Here is a 14,334-nt window from a genome sequence, read left to right as displayed (position 1 = left end):
ATAGAAAACTTTATAAATATTATTATATTAAACATTTATCCAACTGCTGGACTCCACTATAATTAGTGTCAGTGCATCAATCAATGTTAATTGATATTAAAGATCTTACTATATTATGAAAGTTACTATAATACTACAGGCGAATAAAAGGAAAAAGATGAAACTAATTGATAAGTAAGTCCATTAAGGTTATTTGGTCAGAGTGACAATGGATATTATGTCTATAGTTCTTAATTATAAAAACGATTCTATTATTTCAGATAGTATAGTTGAATTAATTAATAATTGTTGTCTAGAAGTACCGAATGAGGAAACATAGGTAGATGCAACATGTTGGTAGTGAGTAAAAAGACAAATGACACATCGTTTGGTGATGTATATGAGCAGTCATCAATACAATTATTGACATGACTTAACCTCATATAATTTTTTTCAACAATATGACTGGGCCAACGTTCTGTAGTCCATGAAACAACACTGATTGTTACCCAGCGAAGTCGTGAAGTTTTTGATATGCCGCATGTCGAAAAGAGAAAGATGCTTCTGGGAGAGGGAATCATATCGCCTCATTATTTCGTGGCAGCGATTCCAAACGAAACACATCTCTGTTCATATTTTCGACTCCTGTTTCTTTCTGTCATAGGTTAATGCCAGATTTCACACACCTAAACCTTACTAGAGAAATGCTCTTTAAAATTGAGGAAAACCTCATCAAAATATGTCCTATAGTTCTTGAGATTAGCTCGAACTCGGAACATATAGACGCTTGCCGAGTACTTCATTTTATACTATGTCTAGATGGAATACAAAAGAATATTTATTATATTCTCTCTCATGCAATGTTTGTGTAGTGTACATGAAGAGAAAAGCACTTCAGTTTGCACCCAAAACACGGTTTAAGTAATTGCTTCTTAACTTGCTGCGCTGCATGTTTCTTTTTGTAGCGCACAATTTCAAGGAAACCGTCGCTGTATAATTGGTCGCTTTGTATTTTATATCTGTCCACTTTAATAGTTTTTTCTGCGCGATGAGATGCGCTATAGGGGACAGTGTGTCCTTGCATAGCAATGCCGTTGTGTTATGGTTTCCCCCTTGCTCTTTGAGATCTCAAGCACAGTGAACCGTAGTTCCTGGTTTTGTCCACTAAATCGTGCACTACCGACGCTTAAGCTCTGAAAGCCCCTCTTTTGGCGCTAGAGGGATTCTACTTGTTACTGGGAATCCTTCTGTATCCCCTTGGGGATATGTATTGCGCTCTGTTGAGATGAGGGAAATTGAGGAAACAAAACCGGGTAATAAAAACAGACTTTTCAAGTGTGTTATCTATTATCCTATCTTCTACTTTATGACTGCAAATTTATTATTTAGTTGCAGATAAAAATAATTTCATAAAAGGTTATGTAAGGTTAGTAACCCTAAGAATTGGTCATAAAATGATCGAAGATAGAAAATAAGTACCTAAGTTCGACGTTCTTAATACGGCATTTATTCTATCTTAATTTTCTTCTAACTTTTATCCAACCTCAGTAATTCTGCTACTCTGTATCAAACATTTATTAAACAAGCTAAGATTCCAATTTCCTCATTTTCAGAACTACGATTTCCTTTAGATCTTGCAATTAAGATCACAGGACGATCATTCACCCGCACCTTCGCAGGATACGCTTCCAAAGCTGTATTTTATACCAGGATGGAAACGCGATATTTGGAAACGCGGTGTAATGTGATGTTTATCGACAGCGTGGTCGCGCGCGTATTCCCCATTAACATTCCGTATGAAATCCGTAGGTAGATAAGTGGAATGCCCTGTACAGAGACGCGTTTGCATACACGCCGGTGTATATCTAGATGCTACATGCATCTGCGCCCGTCCGTTGAACGTGCATGCACGCGAGTTTAACGAGCGCAGCAGAGGCTGGCGCCAAACGGCGATCCTAACATCGGCCAACCGATTCGCGATCTCTGCCTTCTACGATAATCCTCTGCGATGGCATACTGTTGTCCGCTGTGGAAACGTGATCGAGCATGATCGAGCCTCCCGCTTACAGCCTATCCTAATAGATATCATAATGAACGTACAAAGTCGGGCAAATACTGGCGTTGCATAGGTCTGGAGAATGGGAATATTGTGATAGTATATTAGTACAGAATTATATATCATATCTTTTATAGGAAATATTTTTGATAGCTGTAAGTGTTAATTATTAATATGGAAAGTATTTTTAAGGTCTAAAGGAAATTTCTATCGTTGGTACTGAAAATGATTTACATATATCTGAAATTTTAAGAAAAACTGGCTATTATTAAATACAGAAGTGACAGTAGAGAGAAGGAAACGGTACGTGTAAGGGGCCACGAGACTATTTTTCATTCATGAATGAAGCGATGCGAACGTAAAAGTACTTTATCCATCATATTCGTTATCAAGGACATGACAATGCACAGAGTATTTTTACCACAGAATTTCCAGCTTTGAGAGTATCCTACAATCCCTAGGTAACTCTAAAAATTCATTTTAATTTCCTGAAAAACTAAATTCTATTAAAATCCATAACATAAAATTCTTCTAAAATTCAATTCAAAGTGTTCCAGCACGTATCACGAGTGGCTCTTTCGAAGCTTATAATTGTTAGACACAGAACAAATGTGACTCCTTGAATAGCGCTGACTGAATAATTTTGATAAGCCTATATATGCATAGATAGAGCAAGCAACGCTTTGTAAGAATACGTTCTAATCGTAAATGCGTTCAGCAACCAGTGACCCAGAATGTTAATACTTTCTCCTTCCTTAAGTATTCTTTTGTTCTTCGTTCAAATGCACCTGTATTGTTCCCGCAACTGTTCCGTGACAAAGCGATAACGGGTCACGAAGGTAATAACCCCGCTTTTTTTTTCCTTTACGTTCTGCCCTCAAATTCGTTCGATGAATAGAACCATGTATCTATGAAATATTTTTATGACAGGTTCCAATACAATGTTCAGAGGAGAATACTACCGACATAAGTAAACACTTACTGTAAGAACAGTCGCTGGTGGACCATCGAATTGAACTCCGAAAATAAAACGATACGTGGCTAAGTAGACTGGAAGAGAAAACTTTTTTCTTCTCCTATTTTTTTTTAAAGCTATTCGAAACGTAACATGTTCAAAATGGAAATATAATAGTGATCAATCAGCTACGTCAGAATTAAAATGATTGATGCGATGGATATTTAAAGTCGTGTGTGGCAAATAATACTTCTTTTGGAATATGTTCATCGATAGAGAATTTTGATATTATATAATTTTATGTATGTTAGTGTTATTAATAGATAGTATAGTTCAATAATGCTACAATGTTATCAGTAATAGTATAAGATACTTAAAGCTTTTTAGAATCTTGGTAAGTATAGAATTTTATGCCTATGATAGGCTTTCAGTTTTTAAAGTTTGGTAAACTTCAACATTTATCAAAATTTGTAAATTTCAAATATAAATATAGGTATGATGAATGTAAATATAGTTCAAGTATAGATAGATACAATATTCATGAAGTCTAACTTCAATAATGTTTGAAATGAAAAGATTATGTCCATCTAAAAATAGTTGTTACACAGTTTAAGGAACCTGTTACAATTATTATAAAACAATTAATTATTAGATAGCTGATAGCACAGATAACAAAAGAATCTGTTTAGAATTCCAATAAGACAAAATGGTCTTCCAAATAAGATCTTTAATTAGAGATAAAGTACTCGCGTGTACAAAGCTCGTTCTAAGCTAAATAGCGAAACGTAATTAGAAAAAAATTATGCTTGTGGTAATGGTACATTAGAATTGCTATTTCATTACAATAAGGAACCTTGAGCCGTGATGGTTAAGTATTGAAACTAGAACGATTGTTTCTTTTTTTCTTTGGTAAAACTAACTCCAATAATCCCTATTTTACTGCATCTTATAATCTTGTTAGTTAATTAGCATTTTCTTATTTACAGCATGTATGGAGAAACAAATTACGTAAACTTACGTAAAGATAGCAGGATATGAAGTGTAACAGGATTATCTTATCGAATGAAAATATAAATTTGTTCAGCGAAGAAACGATAAAGCTATAATCGTGAAAGCGTATGAAGACGGGAAAGAGATACAATAAAACGCGATTTTCTGAGATGATGTTGTGAAAAAAGCACGCACGATCGTGCGACCACAATATTACCACACTGTGGAGATTACATTCGAGCAGGAAAACATCAGATTTTCATCGATGTCGTTGCGAAATCTCTAATCGAAGGAAGTCATCATAGACTTGAACCGTGCCGAAAGCCTTGGAACTCGAAAGTCTATGAAATTTCATCAATATAATTTTTTACATATTAACAAAATTTAGTTTTTTACGAAACTCTTCTAACTTTCTTCATGTAAGTTTTAATATTCCTTTTTGACTTACATGACGTTCTTTATGTATAAATATGCATCATATAATCTTTATATGTTTTTAAGTCTTTTTGATAGATATTTTATTTTATCTTAAAACTTTTTTGCTATATCCTTTGGTATAGATATTCCTAACTTCATACATTCCATTTATTGGGTTGACTAAGTGATTACGGATTTTATCATTAGGTGGTATTGATGGTTTGTCAATACTATGATATATTTTTTCTAAAATTTGGAATTCTGAAATCTTGTATATATTTTTAGAAATTCACCTAAACGCTAGAATTCCTAATTATTTATTTAAGAATTCATTCGAAAATTAAAAAAAATTTTTTAAATACCAATATCTTCTTTGATGCTACAAAATTTCTCTTTGTAAAATTTTCTATCATCAATATACACCATTAAAAAGAAATTTCCGCTCTGTAAGAATTATACTTCTACATACATACATAACGTTATTAATTTAAGCTCTTAGAAATAATACAAAATGCGGTCGCACGAAGTGTCCACCTAGTACCAGTAACCTTGGATTAAATCTATTTTAGGTGGACAACGAAAACTCCTGTGTGCAACTTAAACCTTATCGTCACATAGCCAATCACTTCCTCCTCGTGATATCTTAATTCCACGGAATTAAGATTCGAGTCAAATGCAACAAAGATGACCATCTCAGATTAAAATTTATGCGCGTCTGACTTCTTGCGGACCAGCAGAAGAAAATTCATTGACCTTATTACTGGAATGGTGGTCATTTGCATGGAAGTAAAGGCATGAATAAAATTACTGATATTTGTCATATACGAAAATATTATATGCTAATCATTCATTGGATTATTTATAACAATTATTAACAACGCGTTCAGTATCGCGTGTTTCTCATGTAATTCAAACTTTTTATTCAAGCTTTTGTTTTCAATGCGTATAACGTAAGTGGTGATGTGAATTACATACGCATATATGCATAGTAAACGCGATATACTAAACACGACATGCATAGTAAAGCAAACTCAGCCTGTAAACATCAAAACTACATATCAACAACTAAGCCATAGATCATATACTAGAAAAATTAAAATCAAAGGTACATGAAAAAATGTATAGCGTAAGGGGAAAAAGACTTTTATGCAAATATTTTTCAAAAAATTGCTCAAACCTCCAAAAATGCACTTGTGAATATATAAATTAAACAAAAATTATGAATCGGTTATTTCTCATTGTCATAGTTCTAATGTCAATATTTTAATTGTATATTCTGTCATCTTAATCTTCTTTTTCGAAATGCATAAAGATCTGAAATTTATAGAACTCTATTTATAGCTTACGCGCAAATTATCGAAATAGTATCTAGCGATTTATAAAATCATTTGAATAATCATACGCGTTAGCGTATAATTCGTAATATTGACTGAGGTTTCGAGTCCTTACCTTCTTAGTTTCTATCGATTCGCTCAGATACCCGGGAACATGTAATTGTTGACGATTAATTTGTTTTACAACAGTATGTTGTGAAAGCCAGTAAAACAACTTACTTCAATCCCCTAGAATCTAGTATCGTTGGAACAATTTCGCGAATTGTCTTGTCGGAAGTGGAGCAGCACGTTTAACGATTAATTTTCATCAAAACGTTACGTGGATCTTAATGGCGACCGTTTATGGTCATTATATCAAAACGATCTAACCATGATTGATACCAGCACCAGCGATGGCAGCTGTATCTGATTTGGACGTTCTTCTAATAAGACCCGACAAAATCATCCTCTTGGACCCGGATAAACAGGCCACGTTGGATATTCTCGCATTAATATCAATTTCTTCGATGCCACGATATTCAGAGAAGATAGCCAAAGTCGTCTTATTGATTCTTGTTTCTCTAGCGTTGACATTTCTTGTTGGAGATCAATCCGATTACGCCAATAGTTGGAACAGCTTCTTCTTCACGAGATGTCCTTATAAATCGGCTCTTATGGTTGGTAGGTAGTTTGACGTCTGCAAATGAACGGATAATGAATGAAGAAAGCTTGTTAAAAAAGATTTAACAAATGGAACAAATTTTTTATTATAGTTTTGCACAACAATTAATGAAATATTTAATAGGTATAAATAGTTTGTTTGAAAGGTAATGGTATTGTCAATATAGTGTATATTTCTTGCAAGTTATCTCTATCACTTTCATTAATTACATAAATTTTCTACATACCAGGTTGGTAACGCTAATTTTCTGCATACCAGGTTGGTAACGCTAATTTTCTGCATACCAGTTGAGCTCTTGGGAACAGAGGTAGAACTCAAGGAAGATAGTAGGAAGGAAGACAGAAAAAGAAAAAAGAAAGGAATTAGGTCATTCCTGTTCCAATCCTGAAATCAGAAAGTATAAAGGTATACTTTACACTTTGTGCTTCTCACTTACTCTGTCTTCTCCATTCTTCTTTTCTCTTGAAGTTTCTTTCGTTCTATCATTAATTAGACACCCTATTTATAATTTAAATTAAGTTACTTCTTCTTTATGTTTTGTCTTTGAACCTTTATCTTTGAGTGTAATTTGTTAATTGCATATAACTATTTACTTCTTCATATATGTTTTTTAGATTGAAAAATGGTTATGAAGAGTAACGTGAACGATATTCCTTCGGCGAAACAGAATCCACTATTTTCATTTTTAAAAACTATTACCACTCGATTGTTTACCGATAAAAAATCGCTGACGCCCTTGGGTTGATTCTGATGTTTCGCATGATGCTCACGTATTTCACATTTCCCTGCCTATTTTTTGCAAACGTGACGATTTTAATTAACGCTGAGACACTAATGAAGTTTAAATGACCCGTCAACTAATTGCCGACATTTATTATCTTCGGTAATAATATGTACAATTATCTGCAATCTGTAGCTTTGAGTATACAGATTTTTAATAAATTTTAATTTTTCATAAAAAAAAAGAACACATTTTATGAAAAATTGTTTAAGTAATATTTATTGGAAATATTTAATTAAATGATAGTCAAAAATGCTATGATTCAAAAACGTCGTTGAGCAACAATCATATAGAATATCGATAATGAAAAAATATCTGTCGATCCTGATATTGTTGCAGATGGTACATTGATGCGTAATTAATTATGCGAATCTATTTCACTTCTTCATCTTCTTTCATTTGACAGCAGGCAGGAAGCCAGAGATTCAAACCTTTCTCTCGAGCCTGCGACGAGTGGTCGATTTCACTGGTTTCCCTTCTGTCTCACGCGTTTGTTCATGTTCTTCGCGTTATGAAGTATCGGTGATCTACCACGATGACCAGAAAGAAAATTATCGATAAGAAAACAAAGATGTCTTTCACCGTACTGTTTAAACAAGATGGATATAATAAAACAAAATATCTTCTTATGTTCAAAATCGTTATATGACCTTCATTTTATTGATATTATATTTTGTTTTCACGATATTATATTTTATATCTCATTTTTTATATGCTCAATGATACCGTATTTATAATTGTCATAAGATAATCGTTATCAATATTATGAAATAAAATTTTATACAAGCATTATCTTTCATCTAATAATAAGATTTTCAAAGATATATTTCTTTTTCTAATATGTTAACCTTTTGTATTAAAAAATATTACTATAAAATATACTTATGTATAATTACTTTTAATTACTATCTTATAATTCTCTCATACATAAACTTACAATTACAGAAATATTTTTCCTAAATTATATTTCCAGCTTTTATCTCATAACACGTAACTTCACAGTATCAAATAAAATACTTTACAAAAATGTTTACTCAAACAATCATATATTTGCAAAGAAATATTCAAATGCACAGAGTTAATATTCTGTCCTCAACTAGAACATCCTCTCTTTTGTGATTTGACTGTGTCCACCATAAAATTTCTAGTCACAGCTGACGATGCAACAATAACCAACGCTGATCTACGTGTACTGCACCAGTGATACCGTTTGATCAGCAGAATTATCTTTTTTCTTCCTTTTCCTTCGTTCCACGACGATGACCGTGGACTGGTCGGTCGCTTCGAAACCTACGCTATGCTCGATACTTTATTTGATTTCCAAGAATTTTTGTGGACACGAACTTTCACAACGGGAAGCCTGCAAGGAGGATAGATTTATTCATTTACACCCATTCGATGGGGGAATCACGGACAAACCGGCTGTACTACCACAGCGCAACATGTCAAAACGATTTTTCGATCATCTAGGTCCGGTGCAGACGACCGTTATGCAGACATCATTGCGATCTCATAGTGGTGACGTCGTACGATTTCGTTTGTTTATGTTTTAAACCACTTAATTTATATACATTGCTATATATATAATATATATAATATATATAATATATATATGAGATTTTAGAAACTTAGCTATTCAGTTTTGTAGCATTGCTTCAGATACAAAACACGAAAAACAAATACGAAAAACTCTCAATTTGATTGAAATTAAAAGTAGAGGTCAAACTAGAAAGTAAACTCTACCTTCGTTGAATCAGAATTATGATTCATATTCATACATGAATGTACTATACCGATATGAAAAATGTACCGTACTGACCATATAAAGCAAGGAAATATTTACTCATTACTTTAATTTTTTTTAAATTGGTATAAGGACTTTATCCATCCATATGCTCGTCGTTATAAGTACTTACAATTAATACAACCATCCTATTCTATTCTGTTCAATTCTACTGCAAACTATCTATGTATTTATGACATCTAAACTGATCAGTTGGAGCAATAAAAATGAAGAATATAAGAATAGCCAACAAGCGGCGTTGACATCGGTTCAATTTCCACTGTTAAACTAATCCTTCGTTTGTTGAGACTCTACAACAAAAATAACAAATCGGCTTCATTGGATATAAGGAAAAAAATATTTTCAAGTAGAAAAACTAGTTAGTTTATTAATTACATAACTTCTCACTAGAAAGGAATCTTTACTTATGTAATTAAGACTTAACTACTACAAATTAATTCTACTTGAACCTATGTTAATTCTCGTAAATGTATTTATACATGATGTAATGTATAGTGAAGAATAACATACTGATGCATTAAATACAAGAAATCTCTGAGTGTACAAGCCATTATTACCTTCAAGATATTGACAATACTGATAACAAGCTTATGACTCATTTTTTCTATAACTCCAACAACTGTTTATGAGAATTGTTCTAGTGTCTAGTTCAAAATATCGCTGTAATAAATGAATATATTCAAATTCGGTTTTGCGGCATAAAACAAGACTCGTGATATTCTTCGGGGATTACATATTCTCGGTGCTCCATACAGTGTCTGGATCTCTTCTATGAGAGTCTATTAATAACGCCGGTTTTACGGATTAAATTGCGATCATAGATACAGAGGAAAAGTGAATATGTATTCTTGCGCGTATCAACGGAGCATTCATTGACCCTGTTTGAAACATCGAGCCAGACCTAATTTCTGCTCCTCGGATAATTAAGTGAAGATAAAATTTAATTTGTCCGCCTCATTTAATCTGTTGACTAATTCATCATTTTGCTGGCATAAGGTACTGATATTTAATGCAATAGTCATTTTCTACCATTCCTAGAAATTCTAACGTTACATAACTCAAAAGCTTCGTAATTCCTTCTTTGTTACGTAGGTTCTGTGGACAATCGAGTTGATAGTATGGTTGTCCCATTAACGTGACTTTTGGAAGATATCTTATCTTGCATGTTATCTTTTAAGTGACATTATTTTCTTCCTGCATTTTTTCCCTGCATTGTATTATTCTTAGTATTATCTTCTATACAGATTCTTTACAATAAAATCTATGTATTATGTTCTACATATATTTATAAGCAAATTCATATGTAACACCTTGCAAATAATTATAGTTATATATGTGATATATATAGTTAAAGTATAGATTCTCTTCCTTTTTTTTTTTAGAAGAAAACGTTTTTCTTTCAATTCTTCTGCATTATTTAATTATTAATTTCACCTTGTGTATACTTTCTCCTTTTTAGATAAAGTTTATGTATTTGTCTCTGTAAATTATTGCAGTGTTATATGTATTTACGACGTTGTCACTTTTTCTCTTTAGAAGAAGAATTTTGTATATATATATATATATATGTACTCACGTACTTTGTCCAACGCCGACCTTCGTCTCACATCCGAGACCTCTTTTTGTCCTCGCGGCGTATATGGAATCCACATGGAGATGTTGTGTATACACTCCTTAGAAGGGCCTTTTTCCATAAAAGACGACGATGCAACCCGGTTTTAAAATAATTACATCCTTTGATAGTTTTTGTACTTTGCTAATGCATTAACAAACTGAATTAAATACTGCAGGAAAGAATATTTCTGCAATAGCAATGATTCTAATTTCATTATAAAGTCATATACTCACAATAAAATATAAACTTTAAGAATAATCCAATGTAGACAAATATACATTAAAATTCTACGTATTCTTAAATAATTTTTCAATAAAAATGACCAAATACGCATTTATACAGACACTTCATCTATCTATTTTCGAATAATTTCTTAATAAAAACTACTTTAAAATATCAAACAATAACAAATAGTAAAAATTATAAAGTACATGAAACAAAAATACCAATCACACATATATGTATTAAATTAACTTAGTCCTTAAAAAATTCATCCATTAATTTAATAGAGGATTTTTTCACCTTAACAATCCAAACAAAAAATACGCAAATTTTGCGTCATTGCATGATTCGTCTTATTCTCGGCATTCGCTTTGCAAGCATAACTGTATCCAGCGCGACAAGGAGAGAAGATTCGTCGACAAACGAGTCATTGGTTTACTCGAGCGAAACGTATGCATATTCTCGAAAGAGTCGTGCAAACGATGATTCGTCACACAATAGTGTTGCAACGAGAAATTGAACGAATTCTTTCGGCGAAGCGAGCTGGCGTGAAAGGTAAAATACAAATCGATTTCCCGTTTATGTGGTGCAAACACGTTCTTGCGTAACGTGCACGACAATAGTCCCAATGCAAATAGCAATCGCGGTGATTTTGATAAATCGTGTTGATTCGACCGAAATCAGCGCTCTTTTACTTGTTTAATGTTTAATCGATCCATATTTTCGTAATTAATCATAGATTGTGTTTGATCACATGGCCTTAATAACATACGATTGTGTTTCCTTCACTAATAATCGCAAGCAGTATAATTTGTGGAAATATTCTTGGGCATGATCGCATCTGTGTTTCTGTCTGATCATACTGTTTTATAAAGATCCGAAAGTAGCTGCGAAAGTAGGACAATTCTGTAAGAATATTAATCATTGTATTATAAAGTCTCAATTTTTTGTATGAGAATTAGTGTAAGACTTACAATAAAAAAATGTTCAAATTCGACTTTTTCAAAAATGAAGCCTGTAACGCAATTTTGTCAATCTTGAGTTTTGTCTTATTTTGAGCCACAGAATCTCCCCATGACCCCAGTTTTATTGTAAATTAGGGGACACCTGATATATGACTTCTATTAATTTTGTAATAAAATAGAATTGACATTATAACAGAAGTTAATTTTCTACTAATATATTATAATAACACATCTAATTAAATCTGATTAATTTACTCTGATGTATAAATTACAGAATAACATAACATAATTTAAGGAAATATATGTCCTAGAGGAACTATATCAGAAAAAAAGCAAAAGGTTAAAATCTCTTTTTAATAATGACGTTCGTTCGAACAGGGCAACAGATTTACTTACCCTCGTACGAAAGGAAATAAACACGTTAAAAAAGCTAAAAAGTTTCCGTCTCGGTATTAAAAGCCTGTTTTTAGGCGGCAGAACGGATTCATCCGTCACGGCTGTGAGACTTCCGTTCTTTGTTTGCAGTCTCTATTTCAGCATCTTCAAGCAGTCACAAAGAACGACTTTAGTTATCGAACACAGTGGGCCAGGCATCTATCACGAAATTACATTTGCTTTTTCTCCTTCGATAACGAGTATCACGCTGCGCAGAATAAAACAAAAACGCCATCTGGTCAACTCTTTCGTAGACGGTGAGAATTATTTTTCTCACTAATTAAAATGTATGGGTAATATGAAAATGCATAATCCACCTTTCTGATGAAAGTAGAAAATAAAAGATTTGATTAAAATTGAAATTAAACTGAAGTTTGACTCAAATGTTACTTTACTGCACCACTCCCATTTACGTTTAATGAACATATAGTGAAGAACTTATTATACCTAGTAGGAAAATATTTATTAGTAAATTCAATAATTACTAAATAAATAATTATGTACTAACTAAAATTACTAACTAAATTACGTTGAAAATTTTGATATAAATTTGACCCTATTTATATGTTCGCTACTGTATACATATTTGTATTTAAAATTCTACTTTTTCATAAGAATTTAAATAATACTGACGAAAGGGTTAATACAAGAGATAACAAATGAATAAATCTGGTTATAAGTAAATAAATATAGTACTTCAGATGTACGTTTCTCGTCACTAAGGGGCTCTACCATTATTATAATAAATCAAAGTTTACATTCTATTGTGAGACACTCGGTCGATTTCTAACAGTACAAGTTAATCCGTGATAGTGACAACAATGGTACATCAATTCAAAAGTGGGATGATGTTAGTGTAGTTGTTGTAATTCACGTGTGGAACAATACGAATTCGGAAACGTTAAATTTAGGCTTCCTGTAGACACAGCAAATCGAACAAGGTTAATGGTTCACTTCCTCTGTCGATCATGTAATTATAATGGTAATCATAGTGAATTAGGACGTTTGGCAATGTAGATTGATATTGCTGGATCATCCAGTATCGGAGAAATAAGAAAAGATTCTTCGGTGGGTCATTGAAGAATGAGGTTAATTCGTCGATTTCTTCACGGTCTTGTATATATATCATACATAAGTATGTATATGTGAACCCTGTTATTAAGATGATCGTTTGTCTAAGTTGCTAAGGACTTTATTTAAATCTAATATCTATCTTTCCCTCTTGAAAGCTGAATCTTATATGCTCAGTCACGTAAATAGCAATGCACATCTGTATGTTAACTGGACAATCTAGAAATAGAGAAGATAAGTGTAAGATTAGAAACATCAAGTTTAAAAAATACATCTTTAATACATGTTTGAGAAAAGACTGGAATTTTCAATAAATTCTAAATAAAATACCATGGTTAAGGATTACAACTATTTTCACCAATATTTAAAATGCATTGATATTAATAATATATGTAAATGACTATAACAAATAGTGAAATAAAATAAGCTGAAATTAATAATCATTCATGGTAATCTATAAGGTAATTGAAATATTTACACATTAAAAGTCGTATCCTGTGTAATGATAATATGTAAAACAGTATATCAAATAATGAAATAAACTTAATCAAAATTAATAATCATTAGATAAACGAACTTATAAAAAGTAATTTGAATGTTTACACACATCTTTTTACTAATAAAAAGAGATAAAAATCGCATCCAATGTAACAATGACAACTGAATATTTCACGCGCGATTGAGTCAGCAAATGATATTCTCGGTAAAGTTGCTCGACTATCCTCGAGCACATTACATAAATATATCATTTAACAATATGCATAAATTCATACCGGCAGAGGCAAATGAAACAGAAATTTCTTCTTTACCGTGAAACGCACCCCATAAACCATCATTAACGGTTCAATAAATGCCTCGATAAATGGCGAAGGTTGAAGCCAGACTCTGTTGCATTCCTCTTTGAATACGCTCATAAATATCCAGTTCATTCTCTGTGTGGCTTGAAATTATGCGCATAAGCGTCACTTTGGTATTTTTAAAACATAGATTGAGATATTCGCAATAAAAATTTAATTTGAACAAATTCCAATAGAGTTTAAAACAAAAGT

The 14,334-nt window shown here is 32.3% G+C and overlaps 3 long non-coding RNA genes across 9 annotated transcripts; 2 read left to right on the top strand and 1 right to left on the bottom strand.

Annotated features, from left to right (window-relative positions):
* The first annotated feature begins 55 nt into the window (after nt 1-55).
* LOC138185358 (uncharacterized) lies at nt 56-1,439 on the top strand. The gene is made up of 3 exons (XR_011174593.1): nt 56-174; nt 261-1,292; nt 1,375-1,439. It is a non-coding gene; the product is annotated as an uncharacterized LOC138185358 (long non-coding RNA).
* Nucleotides 1,440-2,212: 773 nt separating this feature from the next.
* On the top strand, nt 2,213-7,971 carry LOC138185327 (uncharacterized). Of its 3 annotated transcripts, none has more exons than XR_011174591.1 (8): nt 2,213-2,496; nt 2,585-2,874; nt 2,966-4,607; nt 4,683-4,843; nt 4,967-6,537; nt 6,651-6,797; nt 7,007-7,275; nt 7,583-7,971. It is a non-coding gene; the product is annotated as an uncharacterized LOC138185327 (long non-coding RNA). The 3 variants fall into 3 exon arrangements; XR_011174587.1 differs by having other exon boundaries at nt 7,580-7,971; XR_011174582.1 differs by having other exon boundaries at nt 7,007-7,971.
* Nucleotides 7,972-8,027: 56 nt separating this feature from the next.
* LOC138179055 (uncharacterized) lies at nt 8,028-12,457 on the bottom strand. 5 transcript variants are annotated; one of them, XR_011172922.1, is made up of 7 exons: nt 12,176-12,456; nt 11,789-11,935; nt 10,558-11,720; nt 10,412-10,457; nt 9,535-10,184; nt 9,090-9,267; nt 8,028-8,533 (listed from the first exon to the last, which is right to left on the bottom strand). It is a non-coding gene; the product is annotated as an uncharacterized LOC138179055 (long non-coding RNA). The 5 variants fall into 5 exon arrangements; XR_011172917.1 differs by having other exon boundaries at nt 9,535-10,457; nt 10,558-10,779; nt 11,115-11,720; nt 12,176-12,454; XR_011172918.1 differs by having other exon boundaries at nt 9,535-10,457; nt 10,554-11,720; nt 12,176-12,457.
* Between the last annotated feature and the right edge of the window lie 1,877 nt (nt 12,458-14,334).

This window comes from Bombus flavifrons, chromosome 1 (assembly GCF_040668555.2).
Source record: "Bombus flavifrons isolate JBK064 chromosome 1, iyBomFlav1_principal, whole genome shotgun sequence".
Classification (NCBI taxonomy): Eukaryota; Metazoa; Arthropoda; class Insecta; order Hymenoptera; family Apidae; genus Bombus; species Bombus flavifrons.
Note: the sequence above shows the minus strand (reverse complement) of the source record. Positions and strands in the feature narration are given on the sequence as shown.